Source organism: Schistocerca piceifrons, chromosome 1, assembly GCF_021461385.2.
Source record: "Schistocerca piceifrons isolate TAMUIC-IGC-003096 chromosome 1, iqSchPice1.1, whole genome shotgun sequence".
NCBI classification, from domain to species: domain Eukaryota; kingdom Metazoa; phylum Arthropoda; class Insecta; order Orthoptera; family Acrididae; genus Schistocerca; species Schistocerca piceifrons.
This window is the reverse complement of record NC_060138.1, coordinates 899,684,510-899,711,601: the sequence shown is the minus strand read 5'-3', so window position 1 is coordinate 899,711,601 and position 27,092 is coordinate 899,684,510. Positions and strand designations below refer to the sequence as shown.

The window sequence follows — 27,092 nt, the reverse complement described above, 5'->3', positions numbered from 1 at the left end:
CACAGTACCTACTGCAACCTACATCTTTCTGAATCTGCTTGGTGTATCCATCTCTTGGTCTCCCTCTACGATTTTTACCCTCCACGCTGCCCTCCAATACTAAATTGGTGATCTCTTGATGCCTCAGAACATGTCGTACCAACCGATCCCTTCTTCTAGTCAAGTTGTGCCACAAACTTCTCTTCTCCCCAATCCTATTCAACACCTCCTCATTAGTTATGTGATCTACCCATCTAATCTTCAGCATTCTTCTGTAGCACCACATTTCGAAAGCTTCTATTCTTTTCTTATCTACACTATTTATCGTCCATGTTTCACTTCCATACATGGCTACACTCCATACAAATACTTTCACAAACGACTTCCTGACACTTAAATCTATACTCGATGTTAACAAATTTCTCTTCTCCAGAAACGCTTTCGTTGCCATTGCCAGTCTACATTTTATATCCTCTCTACTTCGACCATCATCAGTTATTTTGCTCCCCAAATAGCAAAACTCCTTTACTACTTTAAGTGTCTCATTTCCTAATCTAATTCCCTCAACCTCACCCGACTTAATTCGACTACATTCCATTATCCTCGTTTTGCTTTTGTTGATTTTCATCTTATATCCTCCCTTCAAGACACTATCCATTCCGTTCAACTGCTCTTCCAAGTCCTTTGCTGTCTCTGTCTTAACTGATGACCAGAGTTAATTAGTTTGATGTTTCATAGATTACTGCACATGCTAAATCATAATGATGTGGAACGAGTCATTTTACATTCACATTATAATTAATTTACACATATATAATTGTGAGTTGGTAATTTCTGCCCACCCCCCTGAGGTGACATCCACATAGTGATTGATGGAAATATTTAAATACCACTGGCACCAGACCGTGAGGCAAACAGATTTTAATCTTTTGGTCATACCTGGTTCAATAGCACAGGACCCCTCTTTCGATAGAATATCCCTTTACACATCACTCTTTTTTCAACATGTCCTGGGAATCATTTTCATTTTCTTTGCTCTTGTTTAATGTCTTGAAATAATGCCAGTATTTCGCCTAAGTCAGCTGCCGTCATATAACTAGAGAGAACTTACTCATCCTGGATAGCTCCCAATGCCAACATGAAATGGTTGTTCAGCTCCTTGCTCGAATATATGGCTTAATATATCTGCCACCTGGTTCTGAGTACCCCTAATGTGTTTTACGACAAACTGAAAGGCTGATACACATACTGCCCAACGCGCTATCCTGCCAGTTTTATCAGGCCGTGCCAGGACCCAACTAAGGGGCTGATTATCGGTTTCTGATGTAAACTTATGATTTTCCAGATAGAATTTGAACCTCCCTTACACAAATAGCACAGCCAGTGCTTCCAATTCATACACAGAATACCTCAATTCGGGACCTGCTAGCACCCTAGAAATATAGGTCAAGGGCCTATGTTCCCCATTTTGTTCTTGCACGAGTACTGCAGCAATACCTAAGTTTGACATATCAGTCTGGATAACAAAGGGAGCATTAAAATCGGGAATCTCGAACACTGGCACCTGACTCAGAGCCTCCTTAATCGACTCAAAAGCCACCTGTTGGCTCTCACCCCACTCGAACTTCACTCAGCTGATTAAGGGGCAAGGCTAACTCCGCAAAATTCTCTAAAAAAGAGTTACAGAACAATAACAAACAACAGCCTTTTTATTACAAGTTACAGGAAAGTTGCGTGTAGCACTAATCGTTGATGGGTCGATTTTTATTCCATGCTAGGACACAGAGTGCCCCAAAAAAGGATTGATTTAAACTTTGTCCAATAAATGGGACAAGATGGCAGCATTAAAAAGCACTCTATTGAATTCATACAAGTTGTTCCCAGGTCCAGCCATCCTGATTTAGGTTTTCCGTGACTTCCCTAAATCGCTCCAGGCAAATGCCGGGATGGTTCCTTTGAAAGGGCATGGCCGACTTCCTTCGCTGTCCTTCCCTAGTCTGATGAGACCGATGCCCTCATTATCTCGTCTCCTCCCCCAAAACAACCCAACCCCATACAAGTTGTAATTGTACTGATTCTAGGATAATCTTGTTTAGAACCCTGTAGTCTACTACAGGCCTGAATCTGTCTCCCTTAGGCTTAGGAACCAAAAATATTGGAGACACATATGGCGATACAGAAGGCCTAATTATCCCTTTCTTCAATAAATGACTTACTATCACCCACAGCCATTTCATCTTAGGGGGAGATGATCGATACGGAGCTTACCTTACTGGAACTTGATCATTCAATGTAATAGCATATTTTATTTTATCTGTTACGCCCAGTGTCTTGGTTAGAACATCAGGAAATTGTTGCAACAAATTCAACATCCGCTTAACCTTATCCACTGACAACTGCTTAACATCAGATCTCTCAACAGAATTCTCAACATGACTAACACCGGGGAAAACCTGGTGGTGACAGAATTTTACCTTAAGGTGAGGACAAAATTTTAAAGACAATTCTCCTTTAGAGCAATCTAAAACACAGCAACTTTGAACTAAAAAATCACATCTCAGCAACAATTCCACCACGAGGTTCTTAACAACCCAAAATTTCCATGACCATGTAAATTCTGGGACCCTCCATTAGCCCTGGACCTAACCTTTGACCAACATATCACCTACAACAGAATGACACTTCTACATAATGTTTTGCAATGGCAGCAGGCCAGAAGTACCCTCATGCTTATCGTAACAGTCACTGTCACACAATGATACACTACTAAAGGAATCAACCAATCCGCACATCAGTTCTGTTCCCATGGCAGTGCATAAAAATTGCAATAGATTTGTGTTAACTGCGCATACCTTATGGCAACTATGAGGCTGCAAGTGAGCCCTCTGTCCCCACAAGTGGCGTTGGCATCTACTATCTGTACCATTTGCATGTGGTCCTTTACAATCCTTAACCAAATGGCACTCACTCCTGCACTGATAACATATGCCTCACTTCGCATTGCGATCAGCCTGCTTAGTCACGGTGCTTTGATTATTCTTTGTGAACGAGCAAACCCTTTGCCTCAATTCATTCTCGTGCTTGACTTTTCCTACACTGAGTATCAAACGGTAAAGGTCAGCAAATGGCTTTGGCTTATCCATAAACATGACCCGTGATTGATCTTACAGTTACATTCCTTCAAGTATGGTAACCACTGCCTCCCCTTTGGAAATATCTAAACATAAAGCTAACATAGCCATTCTTACTCACTCAGCACAATCGATTAATGCTTCATGTTCGTCCTGCACCCTGTTAAAACATTCCTCAGCCAAATCTCTCCGCCTCTGCAGACCCAAACATTCACGTTTATACACTCTCTTATACATAAAACGAAATTTTTCAACCATTATTTTGGCAATTAACCTTCTTACTTGCCCCTCAGCTAAAGAATAAATCGTTTGACACACCAACTAATCTGACACTTGCAACAAGCAGGCTTGTTCTTGCAACCTAACAGTGAGCCACCACACTTCTTTAATATGTACAATGTCTTTAATATGTCATTACCTGACAGAACACTAATACCTTCAATTTCTACTAGCAGAGGGCGCGGAAGTTTATTAAATTGACTTGACAGCTTATCTACTCTACTTGTGACTATTTGCTCTGTAGGTATTACCTCATCACCACCTTCACTTCCTTCCTGCCATTTTAAGGCTGCTAATCGTCTTTGCATAGAAATGACTTCGCCCCACAGGGCCTGTACATTTAACATTGCATTGAGATCTTTGTACAGATGACAGAGGCCACTAACCATCTTGGTAACGTGGCCCATCATCCCATGCAGACACAATAACTGAGAACAAGACAACTGAATACTTTCTGATAATTCAACACCCTCTCTAACTACACCAAGCGAGACAGCGAATGTGGTGGAAGTGGTACTCAACTCTCCCACAGTTTGAGTTGTGATGGTCACAGGTTTATGTAACACGCCATGTAACCGATGACAGAATTCAACCACACTGCCCTCCTCTGCCTCTCCACAAATTCAGAGCTCGTACTGTAAGCCGTCTTTGTGTAAATTTTTCAGACTGAGTAATGACCTAGTTGTCATGGTTGATGATACTGCAAACACATCAGTAGAAATAATACTTGTTTATACAATACATAAAATACAGGGCGTTCCAGAACTGAAGGTCAATAATTTACACATCGAAAGTACAGGCTAAAATTAGCAAACAAGCTCCAATAAACGTGTCTGCAATCAATATTGCATTAATTTGAGTTGGGAACCACATGTAAATGCCCCTGGATGCCATGGTATTTACATTGGTATCTCAGTGTCTGGAATTGACTATCTGTTTGTTTATGCATGGATAACTACTTCTCTTTCCCCTCTCCGTGCAGTGTGCCATACCAGACTCACAACCAGTTACAAATTTGAAGGCACTATGGACAGAGGTTACACCAGTGAAGAGTATGCTGACATGCACTTCATTTATGGCAAAGTGGATGGAGTGTTCTTGAGGCTGCACAATTGTATGAAGAAACTTTTCCTCTCTGCAGGCAGCCTGATAGGCGTACATTTAGCCGGTTACATTAGTGCCTAGAGAAACCAGGAGTTTTGCACACCATGTATGACATGTACGAGATGGTCAACCCAGATCCATAACACCCAATGTTGAGGAAAGGGTGTTGTGCACTGTGCACGAACATCCGAGTATTTCAACAAGGAAGATTGCTACCCAAGAGTGTGTCCTGAGTTGCAGCAGTGTGTCGTAGGTTTTACACCAGCAAGTACTATATCCTTGTCATCTCCAGCGAGTGCAAGCCCTCAACAAAGCAGACTTACCTCCTAGAGAGAATTTATGCCAAAGTCCACAATGAATCCTCTGTAAGCAGTATTCTGTTCATGGATGAGGTTGGATTTACCTGTGATGGCATTTCTAAACTGCATAACTGTAATATTTGGGCCAGTGGCAATCCTAATGCAACACAGTTATCGTGACATCTCCAGTATTATTCCTTGAACGTCTGGGCAGGACTGCTCGGAGACTGCACAGTTGAACCACACTTCCTATCAAAGATATTAATCATACAGCAGTACATGTGGTTTCTGCGGACTGTACTTCCAGACGTACATGATGATGATCCAGTGAATCAATGCCTGAACATGTGGTTTATGCAGGATGGTGCTCCAGCACATTTTCATTTACAAGTATGCCACCTTCTAACTCGGACATATGGTCAACATTGGATAGGCGGAGGAGGGCCTGTGTCATAGCCTCAAAGGTCTCCTGATTTAAATCCCATTTATTTCTGTATGTGGGGTCATGTTAAAAGCCTGGTCTACACTGATGAGGTCAACTCTTGAGGAATTACGCTTGCGGGTTGAAGCAGCCTTCTGGCATCTACAGAATTCCCCAGGACTGGCTGATAGGGTTCGCAACTCATTTCAAAGATGAGTTTAATGTTGCATTCAAACGCATGTACAAAATTTTGAACATCTACTTTAACGTTTAGAAATGCCATGTGTTCCTAGACACTGAAGAGCCGCAACAGAAAATGTGTTGTATCTCGACAACAGTTGCTTTGTGGACCCATGTTTATTGGAGCCTTTTAGTTACTTTTGGCCTGTTCTTTCCATGTGTGAATTATTGATGATCACTTCTGAAACACCCTATATACAAGTTCTTAACTAGAATAAGTATTTAACTAACATAAAACTTGGAATGCTCAGTACTGTGGTATGCAACCACGCAGCGAAAAATCACACTTACTATTGCCATTGGTAGGAACACAATCCTTTTTTTTTAAAAAAAAAAAAAAAAAAGAAACAGGGACTCGCCCTCTTTGTGAGTTCATGCTTGGATAACACGGGACCCCAGCCATTGCAGCATCTTTTCCTTTCTGTGCTGCATGTCAGTCCTGCTGTTCTTTTTATCCTTCCTTGGGGAATGTACCTGGGATGTTTTTGGAAACGTGTTCTGCATTTTCAGTAGCCTGACGTCAGGACAGTCGCTCCACTGTTTTGTCATTCCTTTCTTCCTTCTTCATTCCACATCTCCTATCCTTCCTCCCTGTGTGCTCCTGAAGGCCGACCCACATGTCTGATGCATAACAGGTGACTGGGTAACACACAATTCCCAGCCCCGGGTCGACAGGTAAGATTCACACATACCCCCTGGTACGGGTGGGCCAGGCCCAGGGAGGGGTGATTGCATGAGTTGTTACCTTTTCAAATTGCCAATTGGTTCCTCTGTCAGGTGCTAAGGATGTGTGACCTAAGGTGTGAACAGTCACCTAAGTTGGAAGGAGTGCGCCATCGGTGACATTGGCAATCATGGAGAATATTCTCGCAATGAGCCAAACATCTCCTCCTCTGTCTGCATCTACTAAACGTAAACGGAATGAGGATAACAAATCAAAGTCCCTTCCAATAGCACCTAGGTTCCTCATGGTTTTGCATACTGAAGACTGTCAGTCCTTTGCTATGGTTAATCCATTTATTATTCAGAAAAGTGTTGATACAGTTGCCGGCCTTGTGAAATCCTGCTCCCATTTACACAATGGCAATTTGCTTTTGGAGACTACTTGTGATTCTCAAGTACAACAACTGTTTTTAGGTTCACTCCTTATAGGGTATCCTGCTCATGTGGAGGCCCATTGAAAACTGAATTCTTCGCATGGTATTATTTACACTAAGCTGCTCGATGGTCTGACCGAGGCAGAAATCCAAACATACCTCTCTGATCAGGCATCATTGAAGTCCATCAGATGATGAAGAAGGTAGATGCATCATTAGTGCCCAAACACACTCTTTTTCTCCCGTTTGATAGAGTAGTCCTTCCAGCCAAGATCAGAGCAGGCTATGAAGTTATCACGGTCTTCCCAGACATTCCAAACCTGATGCGCTACTACCAATGTCGTCATTACAATGACACTTGAATGTCTTGTCGACACCTGACCAAATGTGTAACCTATGGTAGGGATTCTCACAAGGGTGATTGTCTGCCTCCTCCTCCCCACTATATTAATTGCAATGGTGACCATGCAGCCTCCTCCCGAGTTTGTCCCATACATCTCGATCAGTGGGCCATTTAGCAGGTCTGGGTGAAGGAAAGGTGCCTTACCCTGTTGCTCCCAAGTTGTTGGCTAGTCAGAAATCCTGCATTGTACTATCCAGCACTTACATGTATGACCTCAAATTCAGCATCACAGTTGTAAAATTGCCCAAAGTCACGGTAACATACCCATCTCCTTCTCCTCCAGCTGTGCAACAAGCCACTAAACTTTCACCTCTTGCGGTGAAATCACCTGCTACACAACCAGCAGGCCGGAAAGGAAAGAAGAAATTCTCCCGTAAGGACTTTTTACGTCCCTCCAGCCAACAAACATCTGAATCGTCTCTTACCAACCACAAAGTTTCCAAAAAATCAAACCAAGGCAAACAGTCTTCTTCTTTGCCAACTCGGAGATCCTCTTCAATGGTGCCACTGTATGATACCCTCACCCAGCTAACCTCCATGTAGCCGGTGCTCGCCATCAACTGTTTTTCTGCCCTGGACTCAACAGACCGACAGAGGGAGAATGCCAACATCTCTGTATATTTCATGGAGCAGGATCCTCCAGCCTGTGTACCATGTAGCTTGAGAGTTTTCAAAGGCTGGCACTCGGCATTTTTTGTCTCCTCCCCTTTCCTCATCGTGACTCTCCTCCATTGGTAGGTTCGTTGCCAAGGATCCAACAAGAAGAAATTATGGCTGATCTTGGAATTGCAGCATCCACTTGTTTTCTGCCTCCAGGACACAAAATTGCGTCCTCGTGACCACTTTGACCTCTCACATTTCTTTTCGGACTGTTTTGACCTTCCCCCCAAGGACGGCTTTCCCTCCCGTATGTGAGTTATGCTGCTCCCCACTCAGCTGCAAGCTGTTGCAGTCTGCATTTTCCTTCCTCGCTTCACCTTTTCTCATTTACCATTTACATCCCTCTGTCAACTGGTGTCACCAGAGCACACTTCCTCCAGCTTATCGGCCAACTCCTTCACCCCTTTTTGCTGCTCAGTGACATTAACGTGCACCATTCCCTTTGGGACTCTCCCAGTACCTGTCAGAGAGGTGCCCTTTTGGCTGACCTTCTCAGTCAACTCAACCTTATCTGCCGTCCGAGGTATCTACCATATTAGCGAATGACATGTGGGCTGTCAACTGCATTTTACTTTTTATCCGTCATAGCAACATGGCGAAGGGCCGTTGATTTTTAGTTCAGGACCTCTGTTGGCTTTATGGTGTATTTTATGGCTATTTCTCCAAGAGAAAGTCCCAGTTTTTAGCTGTCTTTGCTTCTGTCAATTTGGCTTAACTTCTTTGCCTTCATGTTGTAAGTCTGACATGGGTGCATTTTACCTTATTTTTGTGCCCCAAAAAAAAAAAAAAAAAAAAAAAAAGACCCTTTTAAAACCCTTAGAACAGGATAGCTTGGATGCAGTGGTCCTTGAGTAGAAAGCCATTGGACAATGGACTCGCAAAACATTTATTAACTTCATTTAAGGAACATACATTGTTACAAAAAAGGGAAACTCCCCATCGCAGCCCCCTCAGATTTAGAGGGCTCAGTGGACAGCCCATTGAAAACTGAACACGGGTCAAGCATGAAAACAGAAAGGTGTACTGAACAGTGGAAGAGGGGAAAAAAAAGCAGCATAATAGAAACAGTGAATGGTCCAAGGACAAGAATTGCAATATAATAGAGCAACCAAGAAAAGAAGTGGTGTCGTGGTTAAAGTGTTGGCCCATCAAGCCGGCAAGCTGTGTTCAAATCTCCCTCATGCTGCCCCCCCCCTTTTTTTCCCCCCTCGCTGTTCACTTTATTCAAATTTGTGTGTGTGTCGTAGTGTAACATCCATTTGCAACAGAGAGGTCTAAGGTGGGAACCTATAATGACAGTGGATTGTGCACAACTACTCTATTAACAGTCGAAAAAAAGTGGCTTTCGAATGGAAACAGCAAACAACATTTGATGACAAGGTGACAAGTCAACCGAATCCTCCACCAGAAAGCACGTCTGGTGTGTCATACACAGCATTGGTGACAGTATGTGTGTCATGTATTAGGAATCTCTTATCGATGCACCTAATTTGTACGACTGGTAAGTGAGTGAGATATGCCTCCTTGACCGATATAGATGTATGTACAAATAGGAATGTGATCACTCCCAAGGAAATAATGAAAACAATAGTTTGTCACATATGCTGCTATAAATGAGCGCAATACGTTGACAATTGCACAGTTTCTTTATGCAATGTTAAAACACATTTTTTAAGTTTCGTTCCATTTTGGTAGTCTTGACTCTTGAATTCCTTTGTTGTAACATAGCTCACACCTGTTTATTTGTTGTCATTTCTGAGAGACGTATATGTGGTTTTTCACATGCCCTCACTATTTGTGACATTTACTTCGATGGTAATGTATTCTTACCACATGACTCATACCCTATAACCAGTGTATAGTATGACAACTGCTAAAACTACAGAAAGAGAACGAACATTTCAGTGATCAGACAGACAGTTCATGATGTGGAAAAAAAAGTTAAAAATAAAAATAATGGCACGAGAGAGTTTTGAAGAAAGTTTAAAGATAATTTGCTTATGATAAATAAAATTTTTACACCGAAGATGCATGAACGTGGGCACTAGCCCTTGGGAATTAACAACCTAAAACTGAAGTCTCAAATTTAGCAAGTTTTCCTAAATGACCAGGAATCTAACCCATTTAAAATTTTAACACACATGACCAATACTGAACCAAGACAAATTACAACACATATTTTTAGATATTGACTGTAAATGATTTAAACTTTGGGCACTACCCCTCATTGAAATTTTCCCCAAAACAGCCCAAATCTGTGGCACATTGTGGTTATTCAAACTCCAGAATCATCCCGTTTAAACTACAAGTTAATAGGTTAATTTTCCTTTAGGACTATTACATAAGTCACAAGAGTAAAGATAATTTCAGTTTGAAATCGATAACTGCATTGAGCTACATGGAAGCTGTCGGTTCCTCTAAAATTTAACACTTACATTGGTGCTTTGAGTTTTTGTTGTTAAAGAGAAATGATCTTTCAGTTTGAGTTCAACAACCCAATCAAGCAATGTGACGATTGTTTGTTCCGTTTAAAATTTAACCACTTAAGTTTGAACTTAAACATACTTGTCATCCAAGAGAATAACCCACAACTTTACTCTTGGAAATGATGAAACAAGAATACATGATCAATTACAGTACCTTGAGACGACAGCCACTTCTTCAGCACTTGGTAGCAAAATTATATTACCCACTCCGTTGAAGACTGTTTATCAAATCGTTTTGCTGTCAGCATAGGAACCGGCCATCGGTAAACACAAGTCATCAGCTGATAAGGTTAAACAAGCACCACACTCGGAACGTTTCATTGCTTACATATAAACCTCTGTGCTTCTACAACAGATAACAGAAAGAAACGTTAATCCACACTGGACCATTAAAGATAGCACCCGCCACACTTCTCAAATCATGAGCAAACAAAATTTTCAACATGCAGTTAATGTGGTAGATCGAAGTAGAACTCTGTAACAACTCAAACACTTGTGGTGCAATCCCAGTGGAACTCGGACACCTCACGGGCCCGCTTTCGCTGCTCACTGGTACATCAAAGCAACTGCTGCATACCGACTGCTGAGGCGCAGCCATGTCCACTGCACATGATTCCGTCAGACCTCCTTACAGGGAATCTTTCTTGTTGACGGCCCACAGCTCACTGCTCAAGCTCACAGGGAGAGGCCTTTTTCTGTGCTCAGAATGAGTACGACCTCTGACTTTACCCGCATCGATACAGCTGACCAGCTGATTGACAGGTTCAATTGATACGCACGTATCATTTGAAAAATATTGTATGTAAGTTGCACAATTACTCTTTACACACATAGAAAGTCCTGGAAGGAATAATTACAATATTGGAAGTATAGAGTGCCACGACCCCATAGAGGAGGTGTTGATCTATTGATGGGCACAATGAAAAAGAATACTAAAACATTAGGCTTTCAGATGAAGTAATCCTTCCAAAATAGAAGACTCACACACATTTGACAAAAACTCAGCTAACATATCTCTGAGTGCTGGAGCCCAACTGTGACTGCATCTGACATGAGTTGGAATGGGTGGTGGGGTTAAGGAGGGACGTGAGAGGGACTTCGACAGCTGTTCAGGTATGTCCACCCACAAAACTCACACAATTGATCCAATTCCAAAATCTCACCTGAGTGACTCTCTCTCTCTCTCTCTCTCTCTCTCTCTCTCTCTCTCTCTCTCTCTCTCTCTCTGTCTCTCTCCCCCCCTCCCTCCCTCCCTCCCTCCCCCTCCTCCCTCCCTCCCTTCCTCCCCACCCCTCACCTCTCCTCTCTCACCCCTCGTTTCTCCCACCACTTCTCACATTCCTACCATATACATGATTCCTAAAATCTGTGGACCGACACCTTCAGCCAATTTTATATTCTGTCTTAAAACATGCTTAACTACTAAAAGTCTTGTGACTTAACTTTGAAAATAAAATGCTTTTTTGAAGAAAAACCCTGAATTTATTTCCAAAATTTTTGATTATCGTACTTAAAAAAATTTTGTACCACAATTTATGACGGCACCATCCTTTCAATAATGTGCTTTAAAGACAATAGTCTTAAGAACTTACAGGGAAAAAATAAATCATCTACTTTGTTTGTATTTTGAGTAATGTGTATCTATGGTTTATTTCACTTGCAACAAAAAACAATAATAAAAAAAAGTGTGAGAGCTAAAGCTGTGGTTCATACGTGGAAATGTTCCCAAAAGATGTCTTAAAAGATGATAAGCATTATATGGCCTTACAAATTGGAAAACTGACAATTTCTTCATAATTTCCCCTGATATTCACGTACCAGTCCCCTTAAGGATATGGGGTGGGGCACCGTTGCGGCACCCTAGAGCATAATTTTCATCCCACTCACTACAGCCACCAGAGACGCATTTTGAAATCAGATGAGCTACCATTCATTTTTTCTGAATCACCCATTATTCACTCTTTAGAAAGAGCTGGCCCTTTGAATCGTTCAGGAGCAGAGTGCCTATCTCCACTGAAGAGAGTGGCCTAGTGTATGAGAGTTAAAGGACTTTGTCCAAAAGTTTAATATTTTATAAGTCTTTTTTATTGTGCATGTGTGCAGCTCAATGCTTCCTGTATGTGGTGAGCAACCATCTGTTGTTTCTATTCATAGCAATAGCAGAGATTTCGGTATGGCAGCCCCAGACTAGCACATTTGTGCATTTTAAATAGGTGGGAGGGGCATAAACATGTGAAAGGTAAGATTCCACATTTGAGTGGTGTGGGACACAATTTTGATCTGCAATAATTTTTTCAGATTGGTGCACATTCTGCTGCCGAGTGGCAATTCGTTGTGCAATCCTTTAGAGGTTTGGCCCTACATAAAATCAGTTAGTGGATTAAAGTCACCTGCCTAGATACTAATTACTCTTTATGACTCATAAAGAAAGGATAATAAAATTAATGCCAAATAATGGCATCTGAAATTTTCTTTACTGGTCAATATAACCAGGGTTGCCACAAGTTCTGGAAATCAGGGAATTTCAAACAGGTTAGGAAAATCAGGGAAATATGAAAAAGAAAACACTGGAAAAACCTCATTTTTGTCTCGGTAGATGAAATGATTTGTTTATTGAGATATCGTGCATCATCGCTTGCTGGGCACAGTTGAGTACATGAGCTGCCTCCCTAATCTCTCATTCATACTGCTTCTTCCCTTTCTACCACTCCCCTCAGCTCACAGACAGTGCTGCCATCAATTCTTGCTACTAGCCTAGCAGCTGCCGACAAGAGGCAAGGAGGCGTGAGGAGTGGTTTGTGTGGATGTGATTCTCAGAGACTGTTGACACAGCAGCCAAAGATAGCTGTCATGTGTGCATGAGTTGTGTCTGAACGATTTTGTGTGTGTGTGTGTGTGTGTGTGTGTGTGTGTGTGTGTGTGTGTGTGTGTGTATGTGTGTGTGCGCTCCCGTTTTCTGACAAAGGCTATGGCCAAAAATTTAGTTGTGAGAGTGTGATTGTCTTTTCTATGTGCCTGTCTGTAGCTCAGTGATCAGCTTTGCTACCTATCGTCATTTGTATTGATTTTCAGAGTATTTACGCAAGTTATATGTTGCATGGATTGCTCACCGCAGTCTCATTTCATCAACATGGATATTTGTGACATGTAAATAGTCACACCAGTGGGCTACCAAGATGGTCCAAAACCGCAGGCCATTTCTGTGGCTATCTCTAAAGGATTGGGCCCACCAATCTGAAGCCCATTATTTCCAACTAATGTGCATGCCAAGTCTGTTTCTGAGTGGCATAATGTGGCAGATTTTCGTTGTTTATCCATGGACTCAGGACTGCAGTGCTCCTTGGCAGGCCAGAGGATACTGGCAAAGGATTTGAGGAATTGCAACTATCTCACCGCAAGACCATTGTACAGTGTGGCATTTTATAGACATAGTATTTATTCTAGTACATTTTGACACTTTTGAAAGTAGTTTATACATTAGAAAGTATGGATGATAAGAGGAAGAAACTTGTGGCAGTCACTGGCAGTTTGTATGCTTTGTACTCGCGTATTTTGTGAAAGAAAAATCACACAGTACCTGTAAAATAATAGACATAATACAGTGGGCAAAAACAAACATAGTAAAATGAACATTTTATTGGCAGTCGCCTACAGTGTTGGTTTACACAACTCTTCCTTGCCTTATACATTTCTTTCAAGAGGCCTATTTTTTCTGAGGTTATTTCTGAAATCAGTGAAGATGTTTTAAATCTGTTTTGCGTCTCCAGTGAAATATGTATTTTTGTCACCAAATGTGTTTCATTTTATTGAAATAAAGTAACATCAGTGGTCTTAATGAAACATATATATACCATTTCTCCATCTAAAAACTGTTCACTGCAAAAGATGTTGACGTTAGTGCTTCAAATTTTTGCTCACATGTTTAGAAATGCAGAAGTCCTTACATTTTTTTGTCAACTTATGTCTTTACTTACCCTTGATATTTCAAAATTTGTTCCTCCAGGGGGCCAACAGCTCCTTTGTGGGTACATGTGTGGTGCGCACGGGTCCCTGAGCTGTTGCAGCCTTTATTCTTTTCCTGGCTGCTTTCTATTTCCCATCCAATTCCTTTTCCTTCTTTCTTTCCCTTTGTCCCCTTCCTTTCCTTTTCTTGGCATTCTTCTTTATGTCAGCTTGGCCATCCTCCTGACTTTGCTTTGTCTTGCAGTTTTGGTCGGTTGCTCTTCCTTGTCCTTTTTGGCTTTTCTTTGTTCGTCCCCCTCAGGGGTTTGACCTCTATCTCCAAATTTTAAATCTGTAGTGTGAGCCAGATGGGGAAGAACTCCATCCCTAGAGTCTTTGGCATGGGTTCCTCTCCTCCTCCTCCTCCTCCTCCTCCTCCTCCTCCTCCTTTTCCCCTTTCCCTTTCCTCCCTGCCAAAGCCCTTACACCACCTTGCTAGGTCACCAGCAGAGTAGCCAGTCTGTGTGGTGGAACTGTACTGCACCCATCTGGCTGATACCACAGGTCTCACACTGCTAATACCTGAGCTGTGAATGCCTTGTGCAAGCCTGGAAGTTTTGACTGTATTTTCGGGGCATCGGAACTCCCAACAATGACCATCCTGCCGTGTGGCCATTGCTGTGGCTGGGTGGCGCCTACAAGGCGAGTGTCTGTTTGGAGTGGGTGGTACCAGGGCAGACATTTGGCACATGAAATGTGTTAAACTCTGGCTGCTCCACTGCAGCTGTGTCTCTTCCCTAACATAGTTCTGTTTCCGTACCTGTTTCCGCCTTTCCATCCTTATCCTCCTTGGATACAACTTGGGAGGAGGGCCAGACATGCTGGCTTGGGGCAAAACACTTTCCATGGTCCCTGGTCTGTACGAGGACTGACAGGGAGGCTTTTGCCGCCACCAAACCCCTTTTCTTTCTGGAACGTACTGAGGACAAGTTTGGTGAAGTTGAGTCATTAAGCAAGATGAGATCTGGCTCTCTCCTTATAAAGATAACTTCTGTCAGTCAGCCAGCATCCCTCTGTGCCTGCAACCATTTAGGAGACAACCCCATGGCTATTGCTCCTCGCAAGTCGCTCAATAGGACACGGGCATAATTTTCCATGGGGACCTTCTCCTCAAGTTCAATGATCTTATGGCTAATCTGGAATGACGTGGTGTTCATTTTCTCCGACATGTCCAGAAAGGCCCTAAGGACCATCGTGCAGACACTGGCACTTTAATCGTGGCATTTGAGGGTGATACCCTTCCCGAGAACATCAACGTTATGGTGTACAGATGCGACGTGAAACCATACATTCCACCTCCCATGTATTGCTTCCATTGCCTCAAGTTCAGCCATATGTTCTCACGATGAGCTGCCTTTCCCATCTGCGGTGACGCTCGTGGCCGCCCTCTGCATGTGGGGAGCCCTTGCACCCCAGCACCTAACTGTGTAAACTGCTCTGATCGCCATTCTCCCCACTAACTGGAGTGTCCAGTGTGCATGAGGGAAAAAAGTGTTCAGGAAATAAAGACTGTTGACCATCTCAGCTACTTTGAGGCCCGGAAGAAATTTGACAGACTTTACCCTGTAAATCTCTCCTCTACCTTTGCCTCAGTTACACCTTCCCCTCCTCAAACCTCCCTAAGCCTGCCACCCTTCTCTTTCCTCACCCTTGGCGGCCCCTGTCCCTTCCCCTCCAGGAACTCCTCCTCCTCCTCGCCAGCGAAAAGTCCTCTTCTCTGGCTCCTGTTAGGGATGGAGCTTGGTCCCGGAACAGCCCTCCCCAGCGTTTTCAGGAGAGGAAGCTTACACCCTCGGGCAGGAGGAGAGACCCACACTCTGAGGGCACCAAATCCACTTGCTCTCTGTCCGGTCTTGACATCACTGCTGTCTATTCCCTTACTGATAATGCCTCCTCCCTCTCTCCCTCCCTCCCTCCCTCCCTCCCTCCCTCCCTCCCTCCTTCCGAGAGAGAAGAAGAAGAAGAAGCAGTGCAAGTCAAATGACGGGGCTTCCCCGGCTTTCCAGAGAGCTTCACACCCTCCACTTCTTACTGAATCAGATGTCACCACATGCTTGTTGGTGACGACCACTGACCAAGTCTCTCCTGGTCTCTCACCACACGATAATCCAGTGTAATTTCAACAGACATTATCACTGCCTCTCAGAAATACAACGCCTTGTTTCCTCCTACTCTTTGTTCTGTCTTGCTCTTCAAGAAACTCACTTTCGTGATGACCACTCTCAACGTTTCATGTTATTGGGCATTCCGTTGGAACTGTGGTAGCCCCGGGATAATGTCTGGAGGGATCTGCACTTTGGTTCGCACTGATTTCATTAGTGACTGGATCCCCCTTCATACCAACCGGGAAGTGATAGTGGTTAGAGTGCAGGCGACTCTGGCAATCATCATTTGCAATGTCTACCTCCCTCCAGGTAGGCCACTTCCTTATATTGAACGTCTATCCTAATACAGCAACTCCCGTCTCCCTATCTCCTCCTTGGGGACTTCAGTGCACACCCCTCCCACAAGTGCCACTTCATCGGGTAGGGGTCTTCTACTTGACCAACTTACTACAGGCCTTGATTTGTGTCTCCTCAATGACGGTTCCCCTACCCACTTCAGTGCCACTCATGGCACCTTTACTGCTATCAATCTCACAATCTCCTCCCCTGCTTTTGTGGCTTGCCGGAATTGGTCACCCCGTGATAATGATGATTGCATTGATTTGATCGTGCAGAACATCTCTGCCACTATTCGTCATCATGCTGGCACTGTTGTCCCCCTATCCACAGGTCTCCATGGTCCGAGCTCTGTAGTCTTTTGGGCTGCCAGTGACTGTCAGCTGTCCAGGGGCTTATCCTTCAAGGTGCTCTGTCTACTGATCCATTGGCCCTTGCAGGGTGTCTCGTGACACACTTTGCGACTGCATTGGCATCCTCTTCCTGTTCTGCCATCTTTCTCCATCAGAAACACAGAGTTGAACGGACCCCCCCTTCTTTTTCAACCTTCACCAAGCTGAACTCTATAATGAACCCTTCACTGAATGAGAATTCTTGCAGGCTCTTACCTCTCCACATGACACGGCCCGAGGCCCAGATTCCATCTACAACCTCATGAAACAACACTGGGACAATACACAGAGGCAATATCTACTCAGGGTCTTCAGCCACATTTGGCTCATGGGTGCCTTCCCTTCACAATGGCAAGACAGTATAGTTATCCCCATCTCTAAGCCAGGGAAGAACCCAACGTCTCTCGACAGCTACCGCCCAATTAGACAGATGAATGTACTTTGTAAACTGCTTGAGAGGATGGTTACCTTCCAATTTTGTTGGGTACTCAAATCTCGGGGCCTTTTGTCCCCTTATCCGTGTGGCTTCCGGGAAGGACGATCTCCAACTCATCATTTACCCAGATTGGAAACTGCAATCAGACAGGCTTTTTAATGAAAACAAACTAAAATTAAATACAAATAAATCTGTCTATATTGAATTTGATCTTGGGAGACAAAAAAATCATGAAATCAAATTTTAATGGGTGATGAGTACATTAAAAAAGAAGAGTTGACCAAATTTCTTGGCCTGACACTTGATGCAGAGTTAAACTGCTCTGGTAAATGATATTTGCAAAAAGCTATCTACTACCATACATGCTCTAAGAAAACTGACACCTTTTTGTAACATTACCACTCTGAGTCAAATATATTTTGCACTATTTGAATCCCATCTAAGCTATGGGATAGAGGTATGGGGATCGAGCAGTAAAGGTAATATGAAAAGTATACTTATCCTACAAAAGAAGGCACTTAGAATCTTGGGAAAGAAATGTGCCAGGGAGTCCTGCAGAGATCTGTTTAAAGAATTTAAAATACTAACTGTTCATAACCTGTATGTACTTAAGATAATCACTATGGCAATAAACAGTAACAAAACACTTAATAAAGAAATAACACAATCGCAACACTAGAGGTTGAGAGAGACCCCACATCATCTCTCATAGAACAATACTTTATGCGAAAAGCCCTCACTATGCGGGCATAAAACTACTTCCATCCTAATATCTCCAAATTGCCCATTACAGAACTAAAAAAGAAATTAAAATTATGTCTCCTAAACACTCCTATGTATTCAATAAATGAGTTTCTAGGTTTAGTACACTCATATGATGGAATACCTTAAGTCCCATAGTGCTCAGAGCCATTTGAACCATTTTGATGGAAGACCATCTATCTAAAAATGCATGAATCTCAGATCTGAAGACTGTGTTACAAACTGTAAATTCCTTAATCCATGTATTGTAATAGCAAATTGTTTTTATGTATGGTCCATATATGTAACATTGTTCTCTCAACTAAATTTAGAGAAAGGTGTGTAGATAATAATGCAGGGCAATAATATGTAAGTATAGTAAATAAGGATCTGACTTATCCAGAAGACTGGAACAAGAAAACTTTTTTTGTAATCAGTTGCTTTTGGATCAAAATAAATAAATACTAACTGTTGGCACCTTATCACAGTCTTCTTTAAGCTACATAAGGCATAAGACATGGCTTGGTGCCATTGCATTTTAGTTACCCTCCATGACTGGGGCTTTCACGGCCCCATTCAGATTTTTATTCACCGGCTCTTCGAGGTTCAGTTGGCACTTCAATTAGCACCCCTTGGAATCAGGAGAATGAAATCCCATAGGGTTCTGTATTAAGCGTCACACTCTTCCTCATGTCCATCTACAGGCTTGTAATCCCTGTTGGCCCTCAGGTTACCCCAGCATTGTATGTTGTCGATTTTTGCATCTGGAGCAGCTCCCACTCTGTAGCGTCTGCTGAAGCACCATCCAACAGACCTATATGTGGGCTGTCTCCCATGGCTTCCAGTTTTCTCCCTCAAAAACCCGGGTTTTGCATTTTTGTTGTCAATTCATAGTGCATCCTGCCCTGATCTAGAATTTCATTCAGGCGACCAGCTCCTAGATGTTGCAGCACAATCCCATTTCTTGTGCCTTTTTTTATGAAAAGCTGACATGACTGCCCCATATTCACCACCTGCGGACGACACGCATGCGTAAGCTTAGTGCTGTCCATCTCCTGGCCCATATATCTTGGGGTGCAGACCATGCTAGTGCTGTCCATCTCCTGGCCCATATATCTTGGGGTGCAGACCATGCTACTCTTCTCCATCTGTACCATGCTCGGTCTTGTCCAGACTAGATTATGGAAGTCAGGTTTATGGCTCAGTGGCTCCTTCCACTCTGAAAATACTTAATCCTATTCACCATTGAGGGGTGCATCTGGATATTGGTGCCTTTTGCACTAGTCCCATTGACAGTCCCCTCACAGAAGTGGGGATTCCCCCTCTACAAATACGATGAAGCCAACTCCTGGTTTCTTATGCAATCACCATTCGCAGATTCCCTGACCATCCCATGTACTCTGTCCTCTTTGCAAGTGAGGGATGTCTCCCTCCTGATCACCGCCCTCAGGTTGGATTGCCGGTTGGAATGCGTCTCACTTCTCTTTGGTCTCTGCTATCCATGACCTTCTCCCCTCCCTTGACCGTGCCGCCTACTCAGTTGTCTTTCTCTCGGTCCCAAGTCACGTGGGTATCAAGGAATGAACTGGCTGATCGTTTGGCTAGATAAGCTGAACTCACCCTCCATTCCCTTTCATGACTCTAGCTGTGGATATACAGATCTATATCATACCTCTCTTTGACCAAAAGTGAAATGACATTTGGTGTGCTGCTGTTCTCAGTAATAAACTCTGCACAGTCAAGGAGGCTACTATGCTTTGGTGCTCTTCCTTCCACTCCCCATGGAAGGAGCCCACTGCTGTATGCCGTCTATGCATTGGTCATTCCAGGCTCACCCATGGATTACTCCTGTGTAATGAAGCCGCCTCCACAGTATGGTTGTGGAGCCACTCTGATGGTATCCCACATATTGCTGGAATGTTCCCTTGTTTTGGCCCTCCGTGCTAAGTATAGTCTTTCTTAATTTTAATATTAGCAGACAATTTTGGTCCTCAGTTTCCTCCATGAAAGTGACTATTTCCAGATATAAGGTTTTGCTTTATTCCTGGAGCAGAGGCAATGTGGTTGTGGTGGGGACCTCTCTTCACGTTTTCTAGGTCTGGGACTCCATGACCACTCTTTTTTCCAGTTTTGGATTTGGTCTAACCTTTTATGCCATTTACTCTGTGTGTTTTAACTTCCTTGTTGTACAGTTTGACATACCTGGCTGGATCCATCTACTTTTAGTGGACCTTCCTTCTTCTGTGAGTAACTTTGGAATCATGGGACTGATGATCTCACAGTCTGATCCCATAAACCCTCTCTATCACTCAGTCTCAAAATTTGTCAGGGAAAATTGCTAAAAGTTGTCTGGAAATCAGGGAATTTCATATGGGGAAACTTGTGGCAAGCCTGATAACACAGCCCCTAGTTCTGACAGCTGCATAGATGCAGAAAATGTCAATATTGAAATGAATATGTGCAGAATTGAACAACAGTGCCCTCTTTAGCAGAAAGGACACTTGATGTGCTCCTGTTACATTCCGTAATGAATATGCAGAATAACTGCCCTGCCACCCCACCCACTTCTAGCAACAAGAATACTGGAACAATGAAGTGAAGTGCTCCGTAATACAGTACATGTTATTCCAGTCTTAATCGTCTTTGAGAAAATACAATTGTGACTGCAGTCAACCTGTTTCACCTACTACCCAGTTTTGTATTTCTGTTAGTAAAATTTTCTAACTGCCCACCAGTTCCACAGGAATGGCAGTTACAAAATAGGGAAGTACCTTTATTAACTGTCTAAAGCAGAGTTACAGCAAGTCAAAGCATCTAATAATAATCACTTACCAAATACCTCGTCAAAATTTCATGAATCCTAATGAAATAATTATTTAAACCCCCTACTGTTTACCACCCATCATTAAAGCTGGAATGCACACTAGTGGGTCTTACGGACCAGGTTGACTACCACTGTTCTAGACTAAACCAAAAAGGAAAGAGAAAATTTTGTTGGTCGCTGCTCCAGCCAGGATATGGTGGGAATATGCGTTCCAGCATTTTTTAAGGATCACAACACAGAATTGCATTAGTATCCACATGTTAATCTGATGATACTTTATTCTAGAATTATGGGACATACTCGTACACCATGTGATCAAAAGTATCCAGGCACCCCCAAAAAAATATGTTTTTCATATTAGGTGCATAGTATTGCCACCTACTGCGAGGTACTCCATATCAGCGACCTCAGTAGTCACTAGACGTCATGAGAGAGCAGAATGGGTCACTCTGCAGAACTCACAAACTTCGAATGTGGTCAGGTGATTGGGTGTCACTTGTGTCATACATCTGTATGCGAGACTCCCACCCTAGGTCCACTGTTTCCAATGTGATAGAGAAGTGGAAACCTGAAGGGACACGCACAGCACAAAAGTGTGCAGGCCGACTTTGTCTGTGGACTGTTAGAGACTGCCGACAGTTGAAGAGGGTTGTATCTACTGCAAGTACTATGACAGTTAGGCGGGAGGTGAGAAAACTAGGATTTCTTGGTCAAGTGGCAGCTCGTAAGCCATACATCACGTTGGTAAATGCCAAACGACACCTCGCTTGGGGTAAGGAGCGTAAACATTTGACGATTGAACAGTGGAAAAACGTTGTGTGGAGTGACGAATCACAGTACACTATGTGGCGATCCAATGGCAGGGTGTGGAGTATGGCGAATGCCCGGTGAATGTCTTCTGCCAGCTTGTGTAGTGCCAACAGTAAACTTCGAAGGCGGTGGTGTTATGGCATGGTCGTGTTTTTCATGGAGGAGCTTGCTCCCCTTGTTGTTTTGCATGGCACTATCACAGCATAGGTCTACATTGATGTTTTAAGCACCTTCTTGCTTCACACTGTTGAAGAGCAATTCAGGGATGACAATTGCATCTCTCAACATGATCGAGCACCTGTTCATAATGCACGGCCAGTGGTGGAGTGGTTATAGGATAATAACATCCCTGTAATAGACTGGCCTGTGCAGAGTCCTGACATGAATGGTATAGAACATCTTTGGGATGTTTTGGAACGTCGACTTCGCGCCAGGCCTCACCGACCAACATCAATACCTCTCCTCAGTGCAGCACTCCATGAAGAATGGGCTGCCATTCCCCAAGAAACCTTCCAGCACCTGATTGAACGTATGCCTGCGAGAGTGGAAGTTTTCATCAAGGCTAAGGATGAGCCAACACCATATTGAATCCAGCATTACTGATTGAGGGCACCACGAACTTGTAGGTCATTTTCAGCCAGGTGTCTGGATACATTTGATCATATAATGTATTTTGTGCTCTTGTCTCAGTCATAACAACTTCTTTGTAGTAAGAAATGTCTCATTTCTTAAATCCCTTTTTTGTTGCAAAGTAATACGTATGCTAGTCCTCCATCCTCATAACTGAAAAATACAAATCAAGTAGCTGAAGATACTGTGATGTGGTTGTGCCTATTGTTGCATAGTATTTGATATATAACATTGTAATGGTCTGGCCACCTACATTTGTAACCTAATACTCCGCAACCTACTATAAATTTTATGGGGAAAGGTACTTCATATCAATTTAGTGATTTTTCAGTCATGTTCCATTTTACATATTGACTGAAGGAGAAAAGATCACAGTCTCTGTATCTTGGTACATACGTTAATCTCTGTTATATTTTTCTTGTGATCCCCATATGAGATATTGTGGTGGCAACACTGTCTTTCTCGAATATAGGGTCTGCAAATTTTCCCAACAGGGTTTCATGATAGCCTTTCCTCTAAGTTTTCTGAACATCACTGTTACATTTTTGTATGGCCTATAACTGATGTATAATGTTTTTAGCAGTGATTCTTAAATTCATTCAACTTCTATTGTCATGCTACTTAGGAGTACTCCAAGCACTGCGACAATACTCAAGAATTGTTCGTAATATTGCCATGTATGTGACTTTCTATGAAGGTATTCTGCACTTTACTACAACCCTACCAACAAATCTAAATCTTTCATTTGCTACCCCACTATTGATTTTCAATGTTCATCCTGTTTCATATCACTTATTAGCTTTACTCCTAAATACTTATAAAATTTAACATGCTCAATATATTGATTATTGTAAGTGAATTGTTATAGAGCTCTTCCTCTTTGCTGTAGCTGTGGCATTACATTTATTCACATGAAAAGAGAGCTGCCATTCATTACACCAAGTGTAAATGCTGTAGTATTTCTGAATTTCCATACTATCGTCCAACTTCCCTGTAGATCACAGCATAATCAGTCAACAGTTTTATTACACTGCTGATGCTAACTGATAAATCATTTATATATTTTAAGCGCATTGGAGATCCTATTACACTTTATTGCAGTGCACACAACATTACTTTCATATCTGTTGACATTTGTTATTCAGCACAGTATACTAAGTTCTGTTATTCAAACATTCATGGAGCCAATTGCATATCTGTGAAGCTACTCCACTGATCAGTCCTGGGTTGTAAGATGACATAGTGTAGTGTTGAACACCTTTTGCGAATCTAGGAAGATAGGATCTACCTGTTTTCATGTCTGTGTCATCCGGAGGGTAGGAAGTATTATTTGCATGTCCCATGGATAAAAATTGCGACTTCTAGTTTGGGTGTGGAGCAAGTTTCCTTCTCAAGAGAAAATATGGTAACATTCTGACCACCTACATGATTTCCTACACACACACACACACACACACACACACACACACACACACACACACACACACAAATCATACCACTATACATTCAGAAATGCTTGCGTGGAGTAGGAAGAGCTGTCAAGCTACGATTTCAGTTTGTATTTCAAGTTTATTTTATTATCTATTGAATTCTTATGTCACGTGGTAAATTCTTTAGAGTAAAGAAGGCCAGTTATTGAAAAGCAGAAGCATTGAGGAATTGGCTGGCACATAAAATAGAAAGGATACGTGCTAGCTTTCAGAGTAGATCCTTTGTTGAGCTAGAGTGCAAATACATAGATAACACACAACCTCAGCACCTTCTTTCCCATTCGCTTTAGCCCAATCCTATGTGACACTTTCCTGAGATTGACCTCCACCTCTCTGATAGCTCCATCCACACCTCTGTTCACATAAACCCACTACCTACCAACAGTACCTGCATTTTGACAGTTGACAGCCCTTCAATACTAAAAAATACCTGACATACCACTTGGCCACTCATAGATGATATATCTGCAGTGATGACAATTCACATACTCACTATGCTGGAGGTCTCACAAAGGTCTTTGCAGATAGACACTACCCCTAAACATAGTCCTTAAATAGGTTTCCTGTACCACATCCTCCCACCACCGTCCAAGAATCATCTACAAAGAAGCACCTTCCTCAACACCTGATATCATCCTGGGCTGAAAAAATTAAATCACATCCTCTGTCGTGGCTCTGATTATCCGCCAAACTGACCCCCTTCCCCCCTTCTCTCCTTGTACTCCTTAATTATTTATGTTCTGCCAATACTTTACAACTATAATTTCACTCCCTTCAGTGGTGCGCCAATGCTAAGTGCTGGACAGTGTAGATCATTTCTCCTTCTAGTATTATATATGAGTACAGTAGCCCAGCCTACCAAGTTTGGAAGTCCTCTGGAAGGCATGGATCTCGAAGACGGCCATTAGATGGCACTGCTGCAGTCTGTGAGCACTGCTGTCGCTGCTGCAGCACTGACTACAGAGACACACCTGCTATGCCATCCAATCAGTGCCTGCGGCAGCCCCTTTTAAAGCCAGTGGCACAGCTTGCTACACATTGTGATTTTGGTTCTGATTTTGCTAAATCTTAGGTTTCAGTTGTGGTTCACTTGCTGGACTTGTTATTCTTCTATGCCATCTCCATTGTTTGTCATTCTCTAGTTGTTGTTGTACACCTGTTTATTCTTATCAGGAGACTTGCTGTGGCACCACCAGCCAGTCAGCCTGTTCTAATGGTTCTCAAATTGTTCCCTATTTTGTCCAATTCCTGCCACTATAATCGGTGACGAGGTAAAAGATCAGCAGCATCCTAAGCACGTGAAGCTCATGCAACTTGTGGAACAGCAACAGTACCAGCTGCTCATGCAGCAGCAATTGCAACAGCTATTTCAACAACAGACTGAATTGTCCCATCATAAAATTCAGTATTTTATCAGATTGCTTACAGCATCTGGGTTCCACAGGTTCAGGGTTCCCAAGCCATCCAGGCTGTGATCACTTCCCAGGTGGAGAGCAACCCATCCACATTTCCACCATTTAACAATGCCAGAGAGGATTGGGAGACTATTTTCAGCAACTGAAGCACCACTTTGCTGATTTTTAGGTTTCAGATGATGCTCTCCTTTCATGGGCTTCCCCAAAGACATTTTTCTTACTACAGAAGTTATCTCCACGCTCAAATACTGTCACACTCAATTAAAACCCCTGCAGCCCTCAAACTAGACAATTGGACGATGTTTTGAAAATCACACACACTTTCGAGATCATGCAGGCAGCAATTGACTGCCTCGTGGGTCAACCCCAAATAGCAGTTGTCCAGCCACTGCCTCCGGGACTGAATTCTCATAAGCCTTTTTCCTGGCAGTGGCACCATGATTCATTGCTTTTGATCATGTCAGTGGCCTCTGAACAGCCTGTACCCCCCTGTCGGTGTAAGCAGCTGGGTCTCTCATCATCTCCTGAGTGCTCCACGGCACACCCACATGCAGAATATCTGGATCACTGAGCATGGTGCACCTGTTGTGGGAGAGATGGGCATCTCCGTACTGTCTGGTTTCATCTGTCAGGATGGTCGAATGTCACTCCTCAAGGGATGGTGCATGAATTAGAGGCAGCTGTTTCTCAGGGCAATCCTTCCAACCTCACAATTGGAAACCAGAATGTCCATTTCCAGGTGGTTATGGGAGCTACTATTTCTTTGTTTAACCACCAAATGTATGCTCGTCTTAGTTCCCCAACTTGGCTTTGCTCTCCCATACATTGGTCACATATGGTGACAGCTTGATTCCCCTCTGAGATCAATTGACAAACAACGCTGCATAGGAAAAGGTCGAATGAGTGATAACTCTCTTGTCAATAGTCACTCAGCTGACAACATTTCCAGTATGGACACTTCCTCTCTGTTTGGGTTCTCCATTACCGACAAGGTTCATGTCATTTCAGACCCGGTTCCCTTCCAGGAGCTCAATGACCTCTGTACTGCCTTTGCACCTATATTCAAAACAACCACTATTTTTTATTTTATGTTATTATTATTAAGGAACTAGTGAATGCTTCAGCCACTTGCCCAACAAAGATGGGATGCAACCTACTGGCCACAGTGTTTCTGTCATTGCCCCTCTATGCTGCCCACAAAACTTACAGCAGTTGCAGGCTTTTTGTGCAGAGCAGAATTATTAGTTTAAGTTCCTTCCACAAGCAGCCCACATTATGCATCTGCTCAACCAGTTACCAAGGAAGGGCATTCAGTTCTGGTGGACAGCTGACGGAGAGCATGCTTCCACTCGCCTGAGGCATCTGCTGTGCTCAGCGCCCTGCCTTATGCTCTTTTCTACATCACATCCATTAGTTTTGGCCGCTGATGCTTCTCCCTGTGGCATGCCTCCACAGTGTGACTATGGTGTTTCACGAACACTAGCTTGTATCTTTGTTCAGTGCACCCTAATTACAGCACTCCAATAAACAAGATTGGAGTCTTAGCTTCAGTGTTGGCTGATAATAAAAGAACAGCCAAACAGGTTTTATAGTCACTCTGAAAAATGGCTTTTTTTCCCAGCTTTAATGCATTATCCATTCTCAGATAAGGTGGTTTTGGGAAAAGTGCCTGATGCTGGGGGTGGATCCTTATTGTGTATGCCACTTGACAGCCAGGTCATTCCATTTTACTTTGAGTCTATTACCTTACAGGCCTCTTTCTGATATTTGCTGTATTCTTAGTTCTAAGCCCCCTTTTATTTCCACTGACAG

General features: G+C 43.0%; 1 protein-coding gene across 1 annotated transcript in view; it reads left to right on the top strand.

Moving 5' to 3' along the window:
• The window catches only part of LOC124717003 (general transcription factor IIH subunit 4), a 128,056-nt gene that overhangs the window by 12,650 nt on the left and 88,314 nt on the right, over positions 1-27,092 (top strand). The window lies entirely within an intron of this gene.